Source organism: Anser anser, assembly GCF_964211835.1.
Source record: "Anser anser genome assembly, chromosome: 25".
In the NCBI taxonomy this organism is placed as follows: domain Eukaryota; kingdom Metazoa; phylum Chordata; class Aves; order Anseriformes; family Anatidae; genus Anser; species Anser anser.
The window spans coordinates 7,511,058-7,535,740 of NC_139746.1; the positions used below are offsets into that span (position 1 = coordinate 7,511,058).

At 51.5% G+C, this 24,683-nt stretch overlaps 1 long non-coding RNA gene across 1 annotated transcript in view; it reads right to left on the bottom strand.

Annotated features, from left to right (window-relative positions):
- Positions 1-23,915, bottom strand: part of LOC310886298 — a 139,261-nt gene extending 115,346 nt beyond the window's left edge. The window contains exon 1 of the long non-coding RNA XR_014575268.1: positions 23,224-23,915. This is a non-coding gene — a long non-coding RNA (uncharacterized lncRNA). The remainder of the gene's footprint in view (positions 1-23,223) is intronic.
- Positions 23,916-24,683: the final 768 nt, after the last annotated feature.

Below are 24,683 nucleotides of genomic sequence, written 5' to 3' on the forward strand. Positions count from 1 at the left end.
GTGATTCCACTACAACTCATCCATACTACTAACCCTAGGCCTCATCTCAATACTCCTAGTAATACTCCAATGATGACGAGACATTGTACGAGAAAGCACCTTCCAAGGCCATCACACTCCCGCAGTCCAAAAAGGCCTACGATACGGCATAATCCTTTTCATCACATCCGAAGCATTCTTCTTCTTAGGGTTCTTCTGAGCGTTCTTCCACTCGAGCCTGGCCCCAACCCCAGAACTAGGAGGCCAATGACCCCCAACAGGAATTAAACCACTCAACCCGATAGAAGTCCCCCTACTAAACACAGCCATCCTACTAGCCTCAGGCGTTACCGTAACGTGAGCCCATCACAGCATCACAGAAGGAAACCGAAAACACGCCATCCACGCCCTAACCCTAACGATCCTCCTGGGATTCTACTTCACAGCCCTACAAGCAATAGAATACCACGAAGCCCCATTCTCAATCGCCGATAGCGTCTACGGATCTACCTTCTTCGTTGCCACTGGATTCCACGGACTCCACGTAATCATCGGATCCTCCTTCCTGACCGTCTGCCTCTTCCGACTGATCAAGTTCCACTTTACATCAGACCACCACTTCGGATTCGAGGCAGCAGCCTGATACTGACACTTCGTAGACGTCATCTGACTATTCCTCTACATAACCATCTACTGATGAGGATCTTGCTCTTCTAGTATATTAATTACAATTGACTTCCAATCTCTAGAATCTGGTATAAACCCAGAGGAGAGCAATGAACGCACTCATGTTCATATTCGCCCTATCATCAATCCTAAGCGCCGCCCTAACCGCATTAAACTTCTGACTCGCCCAAATAAACCCCGACTCAGAGAAACTCTCACCGTACGAATGTGGATTCGACCCACTTGGATCTGCTCGATTACCATTCTCAGTCCGATTCTTCCTCAGTAGCCATCCTGTTCGTCCTATTCGACCTAGAAATCGCCCTCCTACTCCCCCTGCCATGAGCCGTCCAACTCCAATCCCCCCTAATGACCCTCACCTGAACTGTAGTGATCCTCCTTCTCCTAACACTCGGACTGGCCTACGAGTGAATTCAAGGGGGCCTAGAATGAGCAGAATAACAGAAAGTTAGTCTAACCAAAAAGATAGCTGGTTTCGACCCAGCAGATTACAGCCAACCCTGTAACTTTCTTATGTCGCCCCTACATTTAAGCTTCTACTCAGCCTTCATTTTCAGCGGACTAGGACTAGCCTTCCACCGAACCCACCTAGTATCCGCCCTACTATGCCTTGAAAGCATAATATTATCGATATTCGTAGGCCTATCAATATGATCCATCGAAAACCAAGTCTCCTCATTCACCATGGTACCAATTCTCATGCTAACCTTCTCAGCGTGTGAGGCGGGCACAGGCCTGGCCATCCTAGTAGCCTCCACCCGCACACATGGCTCCGACCATCTACACAACCTAAACCTCCTGCAATGCTAAAAATCATCCTACCCACAATCATACTTCTTCCAACAGCCCTGCTGTCTCCACCAAAATTTCTATGGACTAACACCACCTTATACAGCCTCCTAATCGCTGCCCTAAGCCTACAGTGATTAATCCCAACCTACTACCCCTACAAATTTTTATCCAACTGAACAGGAATTGACCAAATCTCATCCCCCCTCCTAGTACTATCCTGCTGACTACTCCCACTCATAATCATAGCAAGCCAAAACCACCTGCAACAAGAACCCCTACAACGCAAACGAATCTTTATCTCAACCTTAGTCGCAGTCCAGCCATTCATCCTACTAGCCTTTTCCACCACAGAACTAGCACTATTTTACATCTCATTTGAAGCAACCCTCATTCCCACCCTAATCTTAATCACCCGATGGGGGAACCAACCAGAACGCCTAAGCGCTGGCATCTACCTGCTATTCTACACGCCAGTAAGCTCTCTACCCCTGCTAATCACAATCATACACCTATACGTGAAAATTGGCACCCTGCACCTGCCAACCCTACAACTAACCCACCCAACCCTATCCACCTCATGGACAGGAATACTATCAGGTCTAGCACTGCTCATAGCATTCATAGTAAAAGCCCCACTATACGGCCTACACCTCTGACTGCCAAAAGCCCACGTAGAAGCACCCATCGCAGGCTCAATACTCCTCGCCGCCCTACTACTAAAGCTAGGAGGATACGGAATTATACGAGTCACTCTATTTATGGGCCCACTGTCCAACCTCCTGCACTACCCCTTCCTAACCCTGGCCCTATGAGGCGCCCTAATGACTAGCTCAATCTGCCTACGACAGACAGACCTAAAATCACTAATCGCTTATTCATCCGTTAGCCACATAGGCCTAGTTATCGCCGCAGGAATAATCCAAACCCACTGATCATTCTCAGGGGCAATGATCCTAATAATTTCCCATGGACTAACTTCCTCCATACTATTCTGCCTAGCCAACACAAACTATGAACGTACGCACAGCCGAATTCTACTACTCACACGAGGCCTACAACCTCTCCTACCACTCATAGCTACCTGATGATTGCTGGCCAATCTAACAAACATAGCCTTACCCCCAACAACAAACCTCATAGCAGAGCTAACCATTATAATCACCTTATTCAACTGATCTGCCTTCACGATCATCCTAACAGGAATCGCAACCCTACTAACCGCCTCCTACACCTTATTCATACTACTAATGACCCAACGAGGCTCAATCCCCTCCCACATCACATCTATGCAAAACTCAACCACGCGAGAACACCTGCTCATAACACTCCACATTATCCCAATATTCCTCCTAATCCTCAAACCCGAACTGATCTCCGGAATCCCCTCATGCAAGTATAGTTTAAACCAAACATTAGACTGTGATTCTAAGAATAGAAGTTCAAACCTTCTTACCTGCCGAGGGGAGGGTTTAACCAACAAGAGCTGCTAACTCTTACATCTGAGCCTAAAACCTCAGCCCCCTTACTTTTAAAGGATAACAGCAATCCACTGGTCTTAGGAACCACCCATCTTGGTGCAAATCCAAGTAAAAGTAGTGAACCCCACACTACTAATCAACTCCCTCACACTACTCACGCTGACAATCCTCCTAACCCCAATCATCCTGCCATTTCTATTTAAAAACTTTAAAAACACCCCACAAGCCACCACCCGCGCTGTTAAAACCGCATTCCTAATTAGCCTAGCCCCTACAACCGCATTCATCTACTCGGGAGTAGAATCTGTCACCTGCCACTGGGAGTGAAAATTCATTATAAACTTTAAAATCCCCCTGAGCCTAAAAATAGACCAATACTCAATAACATTTCTTCCAATCGCCCTATTTGTAACATGATCAATCCTACAATTCGCCATATGATACATGGCCTCAGAGCCATACGTAACAAAATTTTTCACCTACCTACTGACATTCCTAGTCGCCATACTCCTCCTAACAACCGCAAACAACATATTCCTCCTATTCGTAGGCTGGGAAGGAGTACGAATCATGTCCTTCCTTCTCATCGGCTGATGACAAGGCCGAGCAGATGCCAACACCGCCGCCCTACGAGCCGTAATCTACAACCGAATCGGAGACATCGGACTGATCCTGAGCATAGCATGACTAGCTTCAACATTCAACACCTGAGAGATCCAACAAGCCGTACACCCCCACCAAACCCCAATCCTCCCCCTCATAGGATTAATCCTCGCAGCCGCAGGAAAATCCGCCCAATTTGGACTCCACCCATGACTGCCCGCAGCAATAGAAGGCCCCACCCCAGTATCAGCCCTACTGCACTCCAGTACCATAGTAGTAGCCGGAATCTTCCTGCTCATCCGCATGCACCCCCTGCTAGCCACCAACCAGACAGCCCTAACTGCCTGCCTATGCCTAGGTGCTCTATCAACCCTATTTGCTGCCACATGCGCCCTAACCCAAAATGACATCAAAAAAATCATTGCTTTCTCAACATCCAGCCAACTAGGACTAATAATAGTCACTATCGGACTAAACCTCCCACAACTAGCCTTCCTACACATCTCAACCCATGCCTTCTTTAAAGCCATACTATTCCTATGCTCAGGGTCTATCATCCACAACCTAAACGGAGAACAAGATATCCGAAAGATAGGAGGCCTACAGAAAATACTCCCAGTCACTACTTCCTGCCTAACCATCGGAAACCTGGCGCTGATAGGAACCCCATTCCTAGCCGGATTCTACTCAAAAGACCTCATCATCGAAAGCTTAAACACATCATACCTAAATACTTGAGCCCTACTCCTAACCCTTATAGCCACAGCATTCACCGCAACCTACAGCATCCGCATAACCATCCTAGTCCAAGCTGGACAAACCCGAATCCCCCCAATAGTATCAATAAACGAAAACAACCCACTAATCACCGCCCCCCTAACCCGACTCGCCCTAGGCAGCATTACAGCAGGAATAATCATTACCTCTTTCATCACACCAACCAAAACCCCCCCAATAACCATACCCCTTATCACCAAAACCGCTGCCATCCTCATAACAATCCTAGGAATCATCCTAGCCCTAGAACTATCGAACATAACACACACCCTCACTCACCCCAAACCAAACCCCCTCATAAACTTCTCCTCTGCATTAGGGTACTTCAACCCCCTAGTACACCGATTCTTCTCCAAAAACCTACTAGAAAAGGGACAAAACATTGCCCTACACTTGATCGACCTCTCCTGACTCAAAAAAATAGGGCCAGAGGGCCTTGCTGAACTACAAGTAGCCGCAAGCAAAGCCGCAACCTCAATACACACAGGGCTAATTAAGGCCTACCTAGGATCCTTCGCCCTCTCCATCCTGGTAATAATCCTAATAACACACAGACTCACTAATGGCCCCTAACATCCGCAAATCCCATCCCCTACTAAAAATAATCAACAACTCCCTAATCGACCTACCCGCCCCCTCCAACATCTCTGCCTGATGAAACTTCGGCTCCCTTCTAGCCATCTGCTTAGCCACACAAATCCTAACAGGCCTGCTACTAGCCATACACTACACCGCAGACACTTCACTCGCCTTCTCCTCAGTAGCTCACACATGCCGAGACGTCCAGTACGGATGGCTCATCCGCAACCTCCACGCCAACGGTGCTTCGCTCTTCTTTATCTGCATCTACTTACACATCGGACGAGGCCTCTACTACGGCTCCTACCTATACAAAGAAACCTGAAACACAGGAGTAATCCTCCTACTCACCCTAATAGCAACTGCCTTCGTAGGGTATGTCCTACCATGAGGACAAATGTCATTCTGAGGGGCCACCGTAATCACCAACCTATTCTCAGCCATCCCGTACATTGGGCAAACTCTAGTAGAATGAGCCTGAGGAGGATTCTCAGTAGACAATCCAACCTTAACCCGATTCTTCGCCATCCACTTCCTACTGCCCTTCCTAATTGCAGGAATCACCCTAGTCCACCTAACCTTCCTACACGAATCAGGCTCAAATAACCCACTAGGAATCGTATCAGACTGCGACAAAATCCCATTCCACCCGTACTTCTCCATTAAAGACAGCTTAGGGCTTACCCTAATAATCACCCCTCTAATAGCACTAGCCCTATTTTCACCGAACCTCCTGGTTCTTAGAATCCTAGTTGGGAGTGGTTGGCCACATGAGATGTACAGGATTTTTACCTGTGATTTAGTCTTGACAAGGCTATGTAATTGGTTTACTAACGTCTCATAAGAAAGAAGCATGAGCGGTTAATGCAGTTGGCTTGAAACCCATCCCCAGTGGTGCAAGTGCACTCTCTGAACTCATTGAAGTGCATTCCCAGTGGTGCCAGTGCACTCTCCGCACTCACTGCACTGCATCCCCAGTGGTGCCAGTGCAATCTCTGGACTCACTGCAGAGCATCCCCAGTGGTGCCAGTGCACTCTGTGGACTCACTGTAGTGCATCCCCAGTGGTGCCAGTGCACTCTCTGGACTCACTGCACTGCATCCCCAGTGGTGTCAGTGCAATCTCTGGACTCACTGCAGTGCACCCCAGTGGTGCCAGTGCACTCTCTGGACTCACTGCACTGCAGCCCCAGTGGTGCCAGTGCACTCTCTGGACTCACTGCAGTGCATCCCCAGTGGTGCCAGTGCACTCTCTGGACTCACTGCAGTGCATCCCCAGTGGTGCCAGTGCACTCTCTGGACTCACTGCACTGCATCCCCAGTGGTGCCAGTGCACTCTCTGGACAAGCTGAAGTGCATCACCAGTGGTGCCAGTGCACTCTCTGCACTCACTGCACTGCATGTCCAGTGGTGCCAGTGCGCTCTCTGGAGTCACAGCACTGCATCCCCAGTGGTGCCAGTGCAATCTCTGGACTCACTGCACTGCATCCCCAGTGGTGCCAGTGCACTCTCTGGACTCACTGAAGTGCATCCCCATTGGTGCCATTGCACTCTCTGCACTCACTGCACTGCATCCCCAGTGGTGCCAGTGCACTCACTGGACTGACTACACTGCATCCCCAGTGGTGCCAGTGCGCTCTCCGGAGTCACAGCACTGCATCCCCAGTGGTGCCAGTGCACTCACTGGACACACTGTACTGCATCACAGGTGGTGCCAGTGCACTCTCTGCACTCACTGCAGTGCATCCCCAGTGGTGCCAGTGCATTCACTGGACTCACTGGACTGCATCACCAGTGGTGCCAGTGCACTCTCTGGACTCACTGCAGTGCATCCCCAGTGGTGACAGTGCACTCTCTGGACTCACTGCACTGCATCCCCAGTGGTGCCAGTGCAGTCTCTGGACTCACTGCACTGCATCCCCAGTGGTGCCAGAGCACTCTCTGGACTCACTGCACTGCATCCCCAGTGGTGCCAGTGCACTCTCTGGACTCACTGCAGTGCATCCCCAGTGGTGTCAGTGCACTCTCTGGACTCACTGAAGTGCATCCCCAGTGGTGCCAGTGCACTCTCTGGACTCACTGCAGTGCATCCCCAGTGGTGCCAGTGCACTCTCTGGACTCACTGCACTGCATCCCCACTGCTGCCAGTGCACTCTCTGCACTCACTGCACTGCACCCCCAGTGGTGCCAGTGCACTCTCTGGACTCACTGCAGTGCATCCCCAGTGGTGCCAGTGCACTCTCTGGACTCACTGTACTGCATCACCAGTGGTGCCAGTGCACTCTCTGGACTCACTGCAGTGCATCCCCAGTGGCGCCAGTGCACTCTCTGGACTCACTGCACTGCATCCCCAGTGGTGCCAGTGCACTCTCTGCACTCACTGCACTGCATTCCCAGTGGTGCCAGTGAAGTCTCTGGACTCACTGCACTGCATCCCCAGTGGTGCCAGTGCACTCTCTGGACTCACTGCACTGCATCCCCAGTGCTGCCAGTGCACTCTCTGGACTCACTGCACTGCATCCCCAGTGGTGCCAGTGCACTCTCTGGACTCACTGCACTGCATCCCCAGTGGTGCCAGTGCACTCTCTCGAATCACTGCACTACATCCCCAGTAGTGCCAGTGCACTTCACTGGACTCACTGTACTGCATCATCGGTGGTGCCAGTGCACTCTCTGGACTCACTGCACTGCATCCCCAGTGGTGCCAGTGTACTCTCTGGACTCACTGCACTGCAGGCCCAGTGGTACCAGTGCACTCACTGGACTCACTGTACTGCATCACCAGTGGTGCCAGTGCACTCTCTGGACTCACTGCACTGCATCCCCAGTGGTTCCAGTGCATTCACTGGACTCACTGTACTGCATCTCCAGTGGTGCCAGTGCACTCTCTGGACTCACTGCACTGCATCCCCAGTGGTGTCAGTGAGCTCTCTGGACTCACTGCACTGCATCCCCAGTGGTGCCAGTGTACTCACAGGATTCACTGCGCTGCATCCCCAGTGGTGCTAGTGCAGTCTCTGGACTCACTGCAGTGCATCCCCAGTGGTGCCAGTGCACTCTCTGGACTCACTGAAGTGCATTCTCAGTGGTGCCAGTGCACTCTCTGGGCTCACTGAAGTGCATCCCCAGTGGTGCCAGTACACTCACTGGACTCACTGCACTGCATCCCCAGTGGTGCCAGTGCACTCTCTGGACTCACTGTAGTGCATCCCCAGTGGTGCCAGTGCACTCTCTGGACTCACTGCAGTGCATCCCCAGTGGTGCCAGTGCACTCTCTGGACTCACTGCACTGCATCCCCAGTGGTGCCAGTGAAGTCTTTGGACTCACTGCACTGCATCCCCAGTGGTGCCAGTGCACTCTGTGGAGTCACTGAAGTGCATCCCCAGTGGTGCCAGTGCACTCTCTGGACTCACTGCACTGCATGTCCAGTGGTGCCAGTGCACTCTCTGGACTCACTGTACTGCACCCCCAGTGGTGCTAGTGCACTCACTGGACTGACTGCACTGCATCCCCAGTGGTGCCAGTGCGCTCTCTGGAGTCACAGCACTGCATCCCCAGTGGTGCCAGTGCACTCTCTGGACTCACTGCAGTGAATCCCCGGTGGTGCCAGTGTACTCTCTGCAGTCACTGCACTGCATCCCCAGTGGTGCCAGTGCACTCACTGGACTAACTGGACTGCATCCCCAGTGGTGCCAGAGCACTCTCTGGACTCACTGCACTGCATCCCCAGTGGTGCCAGTGCACTCTCTGGACTCACTGCACTGCATCCCCAGTGGTGTCAGTGCACTCTCTGGACTCACTGCACTGCATCCCCAGTGGTGTCAGTGCACTCTCTGGACTCAGTGCACTGCATCCCCAGTGGTGCCAGTGCAATCTCTGGACTCACTGTAGTGCATCCCCAGTGGTGCCAGTGCACTCTCTGGACTCACTGCAGTGCATCCCCAGTGGTGCCAGTGCACGCTCTGGACTCACTGCACTGCATCCCCAGTGGTGCCAGTGCACTCTCTGGACTCACTGTACTGCATCCCCTGTGGTGACAGTGCACTCTCTGGACTCACTGCAGTGCATCCCCAGTGGTGCCAGTGCACTCTCTGGACTCACTGCACTGCATCCCCAGTGGTGCCAGTGCACTCTCTGGACTCACTGCACTGCATCCCCAGTGGTGCCAGTGCACTCTCTGGACTCACTGCAGTGCATCCACAGTGGTGCCAGTGCACTCACTGGACTCACTGCAGTGCATTCCCTCTGGTGCCAGTGCACTCTCTGGACTCACTGCACTGCATCCCCAGTGGTGCCAGTGCACTCTCTGGACTCACTGCACTGCATCCCCAGTGGTGCCAGTGCATTCTCTGGACTCACTGCAGTGCATCACCAGTGGTGCCAGTGCACTCTCTGGACTCACTGAGGTGCATCCCCAGTGGTGCCAGTGCAATCTCTGGACTCACTGCACTGCATCACCAGTGGTGCCAGTGCACACTCTGGACTCACTGCACTGCATCCCCAGTGGTGCCAGTGCAATCTCTGGGCTCACCGGGGTGCATCCCCACTGGTGCCAGTGCACTCTCTGCACTCACTGCACTGCATCCCCAGAGGTTCCAGTGCACTCTCTGGACTCACTGCACTGCATCCCCAGTGGTGCCAGTGCACTCTGTGGACTCACTGCACTGCATCCCCAGTGGTGTCAGTGCACTCTCTGGACTCAGCGCACTGCATCCCCAGTGGTGCCAGTGCATTCACTGGACTCACTGCACTGCATCCCCAGTGGAGCCCGTGCACTCTCTGGACTCTCTGCAGTGCATCCCCAGTGGTGCCAGTGCACTCTCTGGACTCACTGAAGTGCATTCTCAGTGGTGCCAGTGCACTCTCTGGACTCACTGCACTGCATCCCCAGTGGTGCCAGTGCACTCTCTGGACTCACTGCAGTGCATCCCCAGTGGTGCCAGTGCACTCTCTGGTCTCACTGCAGTGCATCCCCAGTGGTGCCAGTGCACTCTCTGGACTCACTGCAGTGCATCCCCAGTGGTGCCAGTGCACTCTCTGGTCTCACTGCAGTGCATCCCCAGTGGTGCCATTGCAGTCTCTGGACTCACTGCACTGCATCCCCAGTGGTGCCAGTGCACTGTCTGGACTCACTGCAGTGCATCCCCAGTGGTGTCAGTGCACTCTCTGGACTCACTGTACTGCACCCCCAGTGGTGCTAGTGCACTCACTGGACTGACTGCACTGCATCCCCAGTGGTGCCAGTGCGCTCTCTGGAGTCACAGCACTGCATCCCCAGTGGTGCCAGTGCACTCACTGGACTCACTGCACTGCATCACAGGTGGTGCCAGTGCACTCTCTGGACTCACTGTAGTGAATCCCCGGTGGTGCCAGTGTACTCTCTGCAGTCACTGCACTGCATCCCCAGTGGTGCCAGTGCACTCACTGGACTAACTGGACTGCATCCCCAGTGGTGCCAGAGCACTCTCTGGACTCACTGCACTGCATCCCCAGTGGTGCCAGTGCACTCTCTGGACTCACTGCACTGCATCCCCAGTGGTGTCAGTGCACTCTCTGGACTCACTGAAGTGCATACCCAGTTGTGCCAGTGCACTCTCTGGACTCAATGCACTGCATCCCCAGTGGTGCCAGTGCACTCTCTGGACTCAGTGCACTGCATCCCCAGTGGTGCCAGTGCAATCTCTGGACTCACTGTAGTGCATCCCCAGTGGTGCCAGTGCACTCTCTGGACTCACTGCAGTGCATCCCCAGTGGTGCCAGTGCACTCTCTGGACTCACTGCACTGCATCCCCAGTGGTGCCAGTGCACTCTCTGGACTCACTGCACTGCATCCCCAGTGGTGCCAGTGCACTCTCTGGAGTCACTGAAGTGCATCCCCAGTGGTGCCAGTGCACTCTCTGGACTCACTGCACTGCATCCCCAGTGGTGCCAGTGCATTCTCTGGACTCTCTGCAGTGCATCACCAGTGGTGCCAGTGCACTCTCTGGACTCACTGAGGTGCATCCCCAGTGGTGCCAGTGCAATCTCTGGACTCACTGCACTGCATCACCAGTGGTGCCAGTGCACACTCTGGACTCACTGCACTGCATCCCCAGTGGTGCCAGTGCAATCTCTGGGCTCACCGGGGTGCATCCCCACTGGTGCCAGTGCACTCTCTGCACTCACTGCACTGCATCCCCAGAGGTTCCAGTGCACTCTCTGGACTCACTGCACTGCATCCCCAGTGGTGCCAGTGCACTCTGTGGACTCACTGCACTGCATCCCCAGTGGTGTCAGTGCACTCTCTGGACTCAGCGCACTGCATCCCCAGTGGTGCCAGTGCATTCACTGGACTCACTGCACTGCATCCCCAGTGGAGCCCGTGCACTCTCTGGACTCACTGCAGTGCATCCCCAGTGGTGCCAGTGCACTCTCTGGACTCACTGAAGTGCATTCTCAGTGGTGCCAGTGCACTCTCTGGACTCACTGCACTGCATCCCCAGTGGTGCCAGTGCACTCTCTGGACTCACTGCAGTGCATCCCCAGTGGTGCCAGTGCACTCTCTGGTCTCACTGCAGTGCATCCCCAGTGGTGCCAGTGCACTCTCTGGACTCACTGCAGTGCATCCCCAGTGGTGCCAGTGCACTCTCTGGTCTCACTGCAGTGCATCCCCAGTGGTGCCATTGCAGTCTCTGGACTCACTGCACTGCATCCCCAGTGGTGCCAGTGCACTGTCTGGACTCACTGCAGTGCATCCCCAGTGGTGTCAGTGCACTCTCTGGACTCACTGTACTGCACCCCCAGTGGTGCTAGTGCACTCACTGGACTGACTGCACTGCATCCCCAGTGGTGCCAGTGCGCTCTCTGGAGTCACAGCACTGCATCCCCAGTGGTGCCAGTGCACTCACTGGACTCACTGCACTGCATCACAGGTGGTGCCAGTGCACTCTCTGGACTCACTGTAGTGAATCCCCGGTGGTGCCAGTGTACTCTCTGCAGTCACTGCACTGCATCCCCAGTGGTGCCAGTGCACTCACTGGACTAACTGGACTGCATCCCCAGTGGTGCCAGAGCACTCTCTGGACTCACTGCACTGCATCCCCAGTGGTGCCAGTGCACTCTCTGGACTCACTGCACTGCATCCCCAGTGGTGTCAGTGCACTCTCTGGACTCACTGAAGTGCATACCCAGTTGTGCCAGTGCACTCTCTGGACTCAATGCACTGCATCCCCAGTGGTGCCAGTGCACTCTCTGGACTCAGTGCACTGCATCCCCAGTGGTGCCAGTGCAATCTCTGGACTCACTGTAGTGCATCCCCAGTGGTGCCAGTGCACTCTCTGGACTCACTGCAGTGCATCCCCAGTGGTGCCAGTGCACTCTCTGGACTCACTGCACTGCATCCCCAGTGGTGCCAGTGCACTCTCTGGACTCACTGCACTGCATCCCCAGTGGTGCCAGTGCACTCTCTGGAGTCACTGAAGTGCATCCCCAGTGGTGCCAGTGCACTCTCTGGACTCACTGCACTGCATCCCCAGTGGTGCCAGTGCACTCTGTGGACTCACTGTACTGCATCCCCTGTTGTGACAGTGCACTCTCTGCATTCACTGCACTGCATCCCCAGTGGTGCCAGTGCACTCTCTGGACTCACTGCACTGCATCCCCAGTGGTGCCAGTGCACTATCTGGACTCACTGCACTGCATCCCCAGTGGTGCCAGTGCACTCTCTGGACTCACTGCAGTGAATCCACAGTGGTGCCAGTGCACTCACTGGACTCACTGCAGTGCATTCCCTCTGGTGCCAGTGCACTCTCTGGACTCACTGCACTGCATGCCCAGTGGTGCCAGTGCACTCTCTGGACTCACTGCACTGCATCCCCAGTGGTGCCAGTGCATTCTCTGGACTCACTGCAGTGCATCACCAGTGGTGCCAGTGCACTCTCTGGACTCACTGAGGTGCATCCCCAGTGGTGCCAGTGCAATCTCTGGACTCACTGCACTGCATCACCAGTGGTGCCAGTGCACACTCTGGACTCACTGCACTGCATCCCCAGTGGTGCCAGTGCACTCTCTGGACTCACTACACTGCATCCCCAGTGGTGACAGTGCACTCTCTGCACTCACTGCACTGCATCCCCAGAGGTTCCAGTGCACTCTCTGGACTCACTGCACTGCATCCCCAGTGGTGCCAGTGCACTCTGTGGACTCACTGCACTGCATCCCCAGTGGTGTCAGTGCACTCTCTGGACTCAGTGCACTGCATCCCCAGTGGTGCCAGTGCATTCACTGGACTCACTGCACTGCATCCCCAGTGGTGCCAGTGCACTCTCTGGACTCACTGCAGTGCATCCCCAGTGGTGCCAGTGCACTCTCTGCACTCACTGAAGTGCATTCTCAGTGGTGCCAGTGCACTCTCTGGACTCACTGCACTGCATCCCCAGTGGTGCCAGTGCACTCACTGGACTGACTGCACTGCATCCCCAGTGGAGCCAGTGCGCTCTCTGGACTCACTGCAGTGCATCCCCAGTGGTGCCAGTGCACTCTCTGGACTCACTGCACTGCATCCCCAGTGGTGCCAGTGCACTCTCTGGACTCACTGCAGTGCATCCCCAGTGGTGCCAGTGCACTCTCTCGAGTCACTGCACTACATCCCCAGTAGTGCCAGTGCACTCACTGGACTCACTGTACTGCATCATCGGTGGTGCCAGTGCACTCTCTGGACTCACTGCACTGCATCCCCAGTGGTGCCAGTGCACTCTCTGGACTCACTGCACTGCAGGCCCAGTGGTACCAGTGCACTCACTGGACTCACTTTACTGCATCACCAGTGGTGCCAGTGCACTCTCTGGACTCACTGCACTGCATCCCCAGTGGTTCCAGTGCATTCACTGGACTCACTGTACTGCATCTCCAGTGGTGCCAGTGCACTCTCTGGACTCACTGCACTGCATCCCCAGTGGTGCCAGTGAGCTCTCTGGACTCACTGCACTGCATCCCCAGTGGTGCCAGTGTACTCACAGGATTCACTGCACTGCATCCCCAGTGGTGCTAGTGCAGTCTCTGGACTCACTGCAGTGCATCCCCAGTGGTGCCAGTGCACTCTCTGGACTCACTGAAGTGCATTCTCAGTGGTGCCAGTGCACTCTCTGGGCTCACTGAAGTGCATCCCCAGTGGTGCCAGTACACTCTCTGGACTCACTGCACTGCATCCCCAGTGGTGCCAGTGCACTCTCTGGACTCACTGCACTGCATCCCCAGTGGTGCCAGTGCACTCTCTGGACTCACTGTAGTGCATCCCCAGTGGTGCCAGTGCACTCTCTGGACTCACTGCAGTGCATCCCCAGTGGTGCCAGTGCACTCTCTGCACTCACTTAACTGCATCCCCAGTGGTGCCAGTGCACTCTCTGGACTCACTGCACTGCATCCCCAGTGGTGCCAGTGAAGTCTTTGGACTCACTGCACTGCATCCCCAGTGGAGCCAGTGCACTCTGTGGAGTCACTGAAGTGCATCCCCAGTGGTGCCAGTGCACTCTCTGGACTCACTGCACTGCATGTCCAGTGGTGCCAGTGCACTCTCTGGACTCACTGTACTGCATCCCCACTGGTGCCAGTGCACTCTCTGGAGTCACTGAAGTGCATCCCCAGTGGTGCCAGTGCACTCTCTGGACTCACTGCAGTGCATCCCCAGTGGTGCCAGTGCACTCTCTGGACTCACTGCAGTGCCTCCCCAGTGGTGCCAGTGCACTCTCTGGTCTCACTGCACTGCATCCCCAGTGGTGTCAGTGCACTCTCTGGACTCACTGAAGCGCATCCCCAGTTGTGCCAGTGCACTCTCTGGACTCAATGCACTGCATCCCCAGTGGTGCCAGTGCACTCTCTGGACTTCAATCTTTGGTTTACAAGACCAATGTTTTTATAAACTATTAGAGTATTTAGCAGTTGAGTATTTTGTTTTCTAGGGCGCTTGCGGCGGGGAGGAGAAATAGGAGGATAGTGAAGTAGGCGATTGAAGCGAGTTGGCCGATGATGATGAATGGGTGTTCGACGGGTTGGCTTCCTACTCATGTTAGGACGAGGAGGTCGGCGACTAGTACTCAGAATAGGAGCTGGGAGAGTGGTCGGAATGTTATTGCTCGTTGTTTTGATTTGTGCAGGAATGGGATTAGGAATAGGATCAGTACGGAGGCGGCCAGTGCTAATACGCCTCCTAGTTTATTTGGGATTGAACGTAGGATGGCGTAGGCGAATAGGAAGTATCATTCTGGCTTGATGTGTGGTGGGGTTACTAGCGGGTTTGCTGGGGTGAAGTTTTCTGGGTCTCCCAGGAGGTTAACCGCTCATGCTTCTTTCTTATGAGACGTTAGTAAACCAATTACATAGCCTTGTCAAGACTAAATCACAGGTAAAAATCCTGTACATCTCATGTGGCCAACCACTCCCAACTAGGATTCCAAGACGCCTCATCACCCATCATAGAAGAACTCGTTGAATTCCACGACCACGCCCTAATCGTTGCCCTAGCTATCTGCAGCCTAGTTCTCTACCTTTTAGCCCACATACTAACAGAAAAACTCTCGTCCAATGCTGTAGACGCCCAAGAAGTAGAGCTGATCTGGACAATCCTACCTGCTATCGTCCTGGTACTCCTCGCCCTCCCATCCCTACAAATCCTCTACATAATGGACGAAATCGACGAACCAGACCTCACCCTAAAAGCCATCGGCCACCAATGATACTGAAGCTACGAATACACAGACTTCAAAGACCTATCATTCGACTCCTACATAGTGCCCACCCCAGACTTACCCAACGGCCACTTCCGACTGCTAGAAGTTGACCACCGCGTAGTTATCCCAATAGAATCCCCCATCCGCGTGATCATTACTGCAGGAGACGTACTCCACTCCTGAGCAGTCCCAACGCTCGGAGTTAAAACAGACGCAATCCCAGGCCGACTAAACCAAACTTCATTCATTACCACCCGGCCTGGGATTTTTTACGGACAATGCTCAGAAATTTGCGGGGCTAATCACAGCTACATACCCATTGTAGTAGAATCAACCCCACTCCCACATTTCGAGGCCTGATCGTCCCTTCTATCATCATCCTAATCATTAAGAAGCTATGCAACAGCACTAGCCTTTTAAGCTAGCCAAAGAGGGACTTCCCCCTCCTTAATGATATGCCACAGCTTAACCCCGCACCATGATTTTCAATCATAATTATAACCTGATTAACCCTAGCACTCCTCATCCAACCAAAACTACTAGCCTTCACCACAACCAACCCCCCATCAAATAAGACCTCCCTCACTACCAAACCCACACCATGATCCTGACCATGAACCTAAGCTTCTTTGACCAATTTTCCAGCCCCAATCTATTTGGCATCCCCTTAATCCTACTATCCCTACTCTTCCCAGCCCTACTATTCCCGTCCCCAAACAACCGATGAATCAACAACCGCCTTTCTACTATCCAAACATGACTCCTTCACCTAATCACAAAACAACTAATAGTCCCACTCAACAAAAATGGCCACAAATGAGCCATAATATTTACATCCCTAATAATCATACTTCTTACAATCAACCTTCTAGGCCTCCTTCCATATACATTCACCCCAACCACCCAACTATCTATGAACATAGCCCTAGCCTTCCCACTATGGCTCGCCACACTACTAACAGTCATGTTTAACCATGTACGTGCCCCAGGGCCGGCTTAAAGTAGGCTCTATTGTCCCACTTTACTGCTAAATCCGCCTTCCAGAAGTGGTTTCACGCTTCTTTCCGTGTGCCCTATGAATAGGGAATGTAGCCCATTTCTTCCACTCCATAGGCTATACCTTGACCTGTCTTATTAGCGGGGTGCTATTGTGTCCACTGTTGTGCTCTCATTCGAGGTGGGCTGGCGACGGCGGTATGTAGGCTGTGTTGGCAAGGGGTGGTTGGGTTAATCGGGGATTATCGATTGTAGAACAGGCTCCTCTAGGTGGGTTTGGGGCACCGCCAAGTCCTTAGAGTTTTAAGCGTTTGTGCTCGTAGTTCTCTGGCGGATACTTCGGTAAAGTAAGTATCAAGATTTAGGGCCAGGCATAGTGGGGTATCTAATCCCAGTTTGGGCCCTGGCTTTCGTGGGTTTAAATCAGTCGTTAGTTCCTAAGATCATCTTAATGGTGTGTTTAGGTGCATCTTGGGCTTATGACAGCTCAGTTGCATTTTGATCTTAGTTAGCTAGGATAGGCATTTTACCACTCTTTACGCCGTGTCAATAGGACGGTTGATTTGGGTTTCTTGTATGACCGCGGTGGCTGGCACAAGATTTACCAACCCTTGAAGTTAGGCTGTTGCTATAACTAAGTCAAGTTTGCACTCATTGCTTAATGTTAATTACTGCTGAATACCCGTGGGGGCGTGGCTTAGCGAGGCGTCTTGGGCTACTACTTGGGTGTGCCTGATACCCGCTCCTCAAGGCCTGTATGGGGGTAGGTGGTCGAGGGCGTTTACACTGGGGCGCGGATACTTGCATGTATATATTTAGCAAAAACCAACCGTAAGGTTAGGACTAAGTCTTTTGTCCGCAGGCATGTTTTATGCCATCTTGGCAACTTCAGTGCCATGCTTTGTGTTAAGCTATGTGGACGGGGGTGTGGTTAGCTGATAGTTGAGTGGTGAGTGAGAGTGAAGTATATGAAATTATTGCTTGTGTTTACTATTTTTAGTACTGGAGTTTCTCTAATAAGTTTAAGTTATTTTGTATGTGTTTGTGTGTATATATACATCGTTCCGATGATGTCATGGAAGGGATGATTAATGGAGTTTTAGAGGTAGTTTGCTGGGATTGGGCGATGAAGGTTTATGCTACATGGTGGTTAGCGAAAGTTTACTGGTTTAGTTTGTGAAGCGCAGGGGTTGCGCTTAATGATTTGTTGTTTTGTGCTATGTCCAACGAGCATTCATCCAATAGCCCCATTTAACCCGGAGGGTGGAGGTAACATTAACTGAATGTGGTCAAAGTGCATCAGTGTCAGGATGATTCCCCATATACGCCAACCGTCTCATCGAGGGACCCTTGAAATATAGGATAGGCCGTGAGGCAGGTGTGTCCAGGCTTAGATTGTGGGACCCCCGAGATCACTGGGAATAGCCACCTGTGAGGTAACCCCGGAAAAAATAAGAGGAACCAGAGGCGCCAAAAAGCTGGAACATGCCGCGATTACGCATTGAGAAGGTGAAAGTACTCACAGATGCCACTTTGAAGGGCAAGGAGGGGTGAGTGAACCCAATGGATGGCCCTGACCGAGGAACCAGAGGCGCAAAAATGTGAGGAGGGCGAGGGGTTTAGGGGGAACGTATGGGCCTGAAGCTAGTCATACCGGACATTATGTGCAACGGGTTGCTGATTTCACGTGAGGAGTACGATTAATAAATCCGTCTGATACGAACTGCATGAGATATGTGGTGGAGAGTTGTTGTTGGAGCATGTCCTGTGAGCATTCATTAAAATGGGGTCTTGTTATGCGCTTGAGTGGAGTTGTATTGGGTGTTGTGGGGTATGGTCCTAGAACATTCATGCCGGGTGGTTTGGTAGGAGTGTGTTTAAGGGTTTAATGGCCGTGTACATGTATGGGTTTAGCACCTGCTTATAAGATAGTCCGTATATAATGTATATTACTGGTACTATAGTATGTATGTATATGGGGTATATAAATTTATGCACGAATATGCATAACCAAATACCCCCGCCTCGGGGGGGGAGGGGGGGGGGGTTAAGCATAATGGCATAGATGGGGTAGAATTATTGGGGGCTTGCGGTTAGTTCCTGTAGTTGAGAACAATGGCGGCTTTTCGAGCCGCAGGCCTCGGGTAGTGTCCGGGCAGGAATAATGACTTATTTTATGTTTTTTTTAGGGATTTGCTTTGCGGTGGGTGTTTTGGGTGTGGCGTCGAATCCTTCGCCGTATTATGGGGTTGTTGGTTTGGTGTTAGCGTCTGTGGCGGGGTGCGGGTGGTTGCTGGGCCTTGGGGTTTCGTTCGTGGCTTTAGTGCTGTTTATGGTGTATTTGGGGGGTATGCTGGTGGTGTTTGTTTATTCAGTAGCTTTAGCAGCGGAGCCTTTCCCTGGGGCTTGGGGGGATTGACGGGTGATTGGATGTGCAGTAGCGTTTGTGGCAATTGTTTTTGGGGGGTTGGTGTTTGGGGGGTTTATGGGGGCTTGGAAGTTCGGGGTTTCTACTGTGAATAATGTTGGGGTGTTTGTTGTTCGGTCGGATTTTAGTGGAGTTTCCATGTTTTATTCACATGGGGCAGGGATGTTTTTAGTGGCGGGTTGGGGGCTGTTGTTGACTTTGTTTGTTGTATTGGAGCTTGTGCGGGGGTTGTCGCGGGGTGCTATTCGGGCGGTTTAGGGGTTAGGGTCAGAGAATAGTTTATTGAAAATGCCAGCTTTGGGAGCTGGAGATAAAGGTTTGAGTCCTTTTTTTCTGAGTTTGGGGTACTCTAAGAAGTGGTAAGTCTTCAATCTTTGGTTTACAAGACCAATGTTTTTATAAACTATTAGAGTATTTAGCAGTTGAGTATTTTGTTTTCTAGGGCGCTTGCGGCGGGGAGGAGAAATAGGAGGATAGTGAAGTAGGCGATTGAAGCGAGTTGGCCGATGATGATGAATGGGTGTTCGACGGGTTGGCTTCCTACTCATGTTAGGACGAGGAGGTCGGCGACTAGTACTCAGAATAGGAGCTGGGAGAGTGGTCGGAATGTTATTGCTCGTTGTTTTGATTTGTGCAGGAATGGGATTAGGAATAGGATCAGTACGGAGGCGGCCAGTGCTAATACGCCTCCTAGTTTATTTGGGATTGAACGTAGGATGGCGTAGGCGAATAGGAAGTATCATTCTGGCTTGATGTGTGGTGGGGTTACTAGCGGGTTTGCTGGGGTGAAGTTTTCTGGGTCTCCCAGGAGGTTAACCGCTCATGCTTCTTTCTTATGAGACGTTAGTAAACCAATTACATAGCCTTGTCAAGACTAAATCACAGGTAAAAATCCTGTACATCTCATGTGGCCAACCACTCCCAACTAGGATTCCAAGACGCCTCATCACCCATCATAGAAGAACTCGTTGAATTCCACGACCACGCCCTAATCGTTGCCCTAGCTATCTGCAGCCTAGTTCTCTACCTTTTAGCCCACATACTAACAGAAAAACTCTCGTCCAATGCTGTAGACGCCCAAGAAGTAGAGCTGATCTGGACAATCCTACCTGCTATCGTCCTGGTACTCCTCGCCCTCCCATCCCTACAAATCCTCTACATAATGGACGAAATCGACGAACCAGACCTCACCCTAAAAGCCATCGGCCACCAATGATACTGAAGCTACGAATACACAGACTTCAAAGACCTATCATTCGACTCCTACATAGTGCCCACCCCAGACTTACCCAACGGCCACTTCCGACTGCTAGAAGTTGACCACCGCGTAGTTATCCCAATAGAATCCCCCATCCGCGTGATCATTACTGCAGGAGACGTACTCCACTCCTGAGCAGTCCCAACGCTCGGAGTTAAAACAGACGCAATCCCAGGCCGACTAAACCAAACTTCATTCATTACCACCCGGCCTGGGATTTTTTACGGACAATGCTCAGAAATTTGCGGGGCTAATCACAGCTACATACCCATTGTAGTAGAATCAACCCCACTCCCACATTTCGAGGCCTGATCGTCCCTTCTATCATCATCCTAATCATTAAGAAGCTATGCAACAGCACTAGCCTTTTAAGCTAGCCAAAGAGGGACTTCCCCCTCCTTAATGATATGCCACAGCTTAACCCCGCACCATGATTTTCAATCATAATTATAACCTGATTAACCCTAGCACTCCTCATCCAACCAAAACTACTAGCCTTCACCACAACCAACCCCCCATCAAATAAGACCTCCCTCACTACCAAACCCACACCATGATCCTGACCATGAACCTAAGCTTCTTTGACCAATTTTCCAGCCCCAATCTATTTGGCATCCCCTTAATCCTACTATCCCTACTCTTCCCAGCCCTACTATTCCCGTCCCCAAACAACCGATGAATCAACAACCGCCTTTCTACTATCCAAACATGACTCCTTCACCTAATCACAAAACAACTAATAGTCCCACTCAACAAAAATGGCCACAAATGAGCCATAATATTTACATCCCTAATAATCATACTTCTTACAATCAACCTTCTAGGCCTCCTTCCATATACATTCACCCCAACCACCCAACTATCTATGAACATAGCCCTAGCCTTCCCACTATGGCTCGCCACACTACTAACAGTCATGTTTAACCATGTACGTGCCCCAGGGCCGGCTTAAAGTAGGCTCTATTGTCCCACTTTACTGCTAAATCCGCCTTCCAGAAGTGGTTTCACGCTTCTTTCCGTGTGCCCTATGAATAGGGAATGTAGCCCATTTCTTCCACTCCATAGGCTATACCTTGACCTGTCTTATTAGCGGGGTGCTATTGTGTCCACTGTTGTGCTCTCATTCGAGGTGGGCTGGCGACGGCGGTATGTAGGCTGTGTTGGCAAGGGGTGGTTGGGTTAATCGGGGATTATCGATTGTAGAACAGGCTCCTCTAGGTGGGTTTGGGGCACCGCCAAGTCCTTAGAGTTTTAAGCGTTTGTGCTCGTAGTTCTCTGGCGGATACTTCGGTAAAGTAAGTATCAAGATTTAGGGCCAGGCATAGTGGGGTATCTAATCCCAGTTTGGGCCCTGGCTTTCGTGGGTTTAAATCAGTCGTTAGTTCCTAAGATCATCTTAATGGTGTGTTTAGGTGCATCTTGGGCTTATGACAGCTCAGTTGCATTTTGATCTTAGTTAGCTAGGATAGGCATTTTACCACTCTTTACGCCGTGTCAATAGGACGGTTGATTTGGGTTTCTTGTATGACCGCGGTGGCTGGCACAAGATTTACCAACCCTTGAAGTTAGGCTGTTGCTATAACTAAGTCAAGTTTGCACTCATTGCTTAATGTTAATTACTGCTGAATACCCGTGGGGGCGTGGCTTAGCGAGGCGTCTTGGGCTACTACTTGGGTGTGCCTGATACCCGCTCCTCAAGGCCTGTATGGGGGTAGGTGGTCGAGGGCGTTTACACTGGGGCGCGGATACTTGCATGTATATATTTAGCAAAAACCAACCGTAAGGTTAGGACTAAGTCTTTTGTCCGCAGGCATGTTTTATGCCATCTTGGCAACTTCAGTGCCATGCTTTGTGTTAAGCTATGTGGACGGGGGTGTGGTTAGCTGATAGTTGAGTGGTGAGTGAGAGTGAAGTATATGAAATTATTGCTTGTGTTTACTATTTTTAGTACTGGAGTTTCTCTAAGTCCTAGGACTAGGAGGAAATGGTGTTTCATAGTGTGTAGGCGTCGGGATAGTCCGAGTATCGTCGGGGTATTCCTGCTAGGCCTAGGAAGTGCTGGGGGAAGAACGTTAGGTTTACTCCTGTAAATATTACCCCGAAGTGGGCTTTTGCTCATGTTTGGTGTAGGGTAAACCCAGTGAGTAGTGGGAATCAGTGAGTAAATCCTGCTAGAATGGCAAAGACGGCGCCTATGGATAGGACGTAGTGGAAGTGGGCAACTACGTAGTACGTGTCGTGCAGGGCGATGTCTAGGGAAGAGTTTGCAAGAACGATTCCTGTTAATCCTCCGATGGTAAATAGGAAGATAAATCCTAGAGCTCATAGTATTGGGGGGGTCTCATTTGATTGTTCCTCCGTGCAGGGTGGCTAGTCAGCTAAATACTTTGATTCCGGTAGGGATGGCAATGATTATAGTGGCTGATGTAAAGTAGGCTCGGGTATCAACGTCTATTCCTACTGTAAACATGTGGTGAGCTCAGACGATGAATCCTAGGAAGCCGATGGATAGTATGGCTCAGACTATTCCCATGTAGCCGAAGGGCTCCTTTTTGCCTGAGTAGTACGTGACTACGTGTGAGATGATTCCGAACCCCGGTAGGATCAGAATATAGACTTCTGGGTGTCCGAAGAATCAGAATAGGTGTTGGTACAGGATTGGGTCTCCTCCTCCAGCGGGGTCGAAGAATGTGGTGTTTAGGTTTCGATCAGTTAGTAATATTGTAATACCGGCGGCGAGTACGGGGAGTGATAGAAGGAGTAGGATGGCGGTAATTAGTACGGATCAGACAAATAGTGGGGTTTGGTATTGTGAGAGTGCGGGGGGTTTTATGTTGATGGCTGTGGTGATAAAGTTGATGGCCCCAAGGATGGAGGAGATACCGGCTAAGTGGAGTGAGAAGATAGCCAGGTCTACTGAAGCTCCGGCATGGGCAAGGTCACCTGCTAGGGGAGGGTAGACAGTTCAGCCTGTGCCGGCGCCAGCTTCTACAGTGGATGAGGCTAGTAGGAGGAGGAATGATGGGGGGAGGAGTCAAAAGCTTATGTTGTTTATTCGCGGGAATGCTATGTCGGGGGCACCGATTATGAGGGGGACTAATCAGTTGCCGAATCCTCCGATCATGATGGGTATGACTATAAAGAAGCTTATTACAAAGGCGTGAGCGGTAACGATTACATTGTAAATTTGGTCGTCGCCTAGGAGAGTTCCTGGTTGTCCTAGTTCTGCGCGGATTAATAGGCTGAGTGCGGTGCCGACTATTCCTGCTCATGCCCCGAAGATGAGGTACAGGGTGCCAATATCCTTATGGTTAGTGGAAAATAGTCATCGGTTGATGAAGGTGACGGGTAAGATGGCTGAGTGTTGAAGCGTTAGGCTGTAGTCCTTTTTACAGAGGTTTAATTCCTCTTCTTATCGGCTCTGTAGTGAAATTCATGTTGAGTTGCAAGCTCATCGATGCGCACTAGGGTGCGTCAGGGTCTTTGTAGGCAGAAGCCAATTGGTTTAGGCATTTAGCTGTTAACTAGAGTTTTGTGGGATCGAAGCCCATCTGTCTAGGGAGGCTTTAGCTTAATTAAAGCGTCTGACTTGCATTCAGAAGATACAGGTTAATATTCTGTAAGTCTTAATGTGCAGAAACTAAGAGGGTTTAACTCTTATTTAAGGCTTTGAAGGCCTTCGGTTTGGGGTGTTATCCTAAGTTTCTAGACAATGGCATGTATTATTGGGGACAGGGGAAGTAAGAGGATTGATAGTGAGGCAAGGACCGCAGTAGGTGTGCTTGGGGCTTTGCTAGTGTATCATTGTTTTATGTGGTTAGAGGAGTTGGGGGGAAGGGTAATTGTTGAGTGGTATGCGAGGCGTAGGTAGAAGAAGAGGCTGAGCAGTGATAGCATGGCAATTGCCATGGCTGCTGGTGTTATTTCCTGTTTAGTTAGTTCTTGGATGATAAGTCACTTTGGTATAAAGCCTGTTAATGGGGGGAGGCCTGCTAGGGATAAAAGTACTAGTATTAGGGTGGCGTTTAGCACTGGGGTTTTTGTTCATGAGGTTGTGATCATGGATAGGTTAAGGGCTTTGATTTTGTTAAGGGCTAGGAATACGGCTGATGTTATGATTGTGTATAGGTAGAAGGTAAGTAAGGCCAATTTGGGGCTGTAAACTAGGATGATGGCGATTCAGCCTAAGTGGGAGATGGACGAGAAGGCTAGGATTTTGCGTGTTTGTGTTTGGTTCAGTCCTATTCAGCCTCCTAGTGCTGTTGAGGCTAGGGCCATGGCGGTGAGTAGAGCTGGGTCGAGGGATTTGGATGTTAGTAGGAGCAGGGTTAGTGGGGGGAATTTTATGAGGGTCGAGAGTAGCAGGGCTGTTATTAGTGGCGATCCTTGTAGTACTTCTGGGA